Genomic DNA, 1,544 nt, shown 5'->3' on the forward strand with positions numbered 1-1,544 from the left:
TGTGTGTGTGTGTGTGTGTGTGTGTGTGTACAGGCAAGCCTGTATATGACTGTGAAGGTCAAAGGAACTTGCTGGAGTTGGTTCTTTCCTCCCACCAAGGGGTTATTAGTTATCAAATTTAGGCTGTCAGGGTGGGCAGCAAGCCGCTTTACCCACTGAGCCATGCCACCAACTTGTGGTTTGTTCATATAATTTTTTTTTTTACATCCCTCTCCCCTTTTCTTGCTTAAGTGCTCTGGCCAGGACCTCCAGTGCACTTATTTTACCATTTAATGTGGTATGCTAGTATTTTGTTAAGGACATTTGTTCAATATTCACCAGGGATACTAGAATGTAGTTTTCTTTTCTTACAGAGCCTTCATCTAGCTTTGACCTCAGGGAACGTGGACCTCAGGTAACTTGGACCTCATAGGGTGTCATGGGAACTGTTCCCTTCTCTTCGGTTTTTGGTAATGTTTTGGAAGAATTAATCCAAGTCAGGCTGGAGAGATGGCTCAGTGGGTAAGAGCACTGATTGCTCTTCCAGAGGTCCTGAGTTCAATTCCCAGCAACCACATGGTGGCTCACAACCATCTGTAATGGGATCTGATGGCCTCATCTGGTATGTTTTAAGACAGCTACAATGTACTTATATACATAAAATAAATAAATAAAATCTTTAAAAAATATTAATCTAACTCTGAATTTACCAATAAAGTCTTGTTCTCTCTCTCTCTCTCTCTCTCTCTCTCTCTCTCTCTCTCTGTGTGTGTGTGTGTGTGGCCTTGGTGTTTGTGATGTGATGTATGTGTGTATCTGTGATGTGTGTGTGTGTTGGCATGGTTACACATCTTTGAGTGTGTGTGTAGCTATATGCTAACCTCTGGTGTGATCTTCACTAGCCATCCACAGTGGTTTTGAAACAGGCTCTCTCATTGGCCTGGAGCTCACCAAGGGGCTAGGCTGGCTACCCAGCAAGCTTCAGAATTCCTTTTGTCTCTGCTTCTCCAGTTCTGGGATTGACAGGTATGAACCTCCACCCCTGGCTTCTAATACAGATTCTAGGGATCAAATTCAGTCTCTCAAGCTTGTACAGCAAACACGTCACTGACTGAGCCATTCCCCAGTCCAGGAAACATTTGATTCCCGATTCTTTCTCCTTATTCTCCTGTCTAGGTCTATGTAGATTTTCTGTGTCTTTGTGATTTGGTCTCGGTGGTGTGTTTTCTAGGCGTTTGTCCATTTTGTTGATGATGCTCATCAATAATTATTTCCCTCTGTGTAAAATTATTAGGTGTGTCCTGCTTTTAGTTATTTGGTTCTGGTCTTCCACCCAGCTCCCTTAGTTGGGAACTTGGTGGTTCTAGGGATCCCGTAGACATGAATGTTGGTCTCTTTGTGTCTGGCCTAAGTTCACTTAGCATCTCGCTCCTCCCTGCAATGATGTCACTTACTTTCTTTTTTGTTGTTGTTTTGTTTTGTTTTGGTTTGGTTTTTTTTTGGGGGGGGGGTTCGAGACAGGGTTTCTCTGTATAGCCCTGGCTGTCCTGGAACTCACTCTGTAG

This window comes from Mus pahari, chromosome 14 (genome assembly GCF_900095145.1).
Source record: "Mus pahari chromosome 14, PAHARI_EIJ_v1.1, whole genome shotgun sequence".
Classification (NCBI taxonomy): domain Eukaryota; kingdom Metazoa; phylum Chordata; class Mammalia; order Rodentia; family Muridae; genus Mus; species Mus pahari.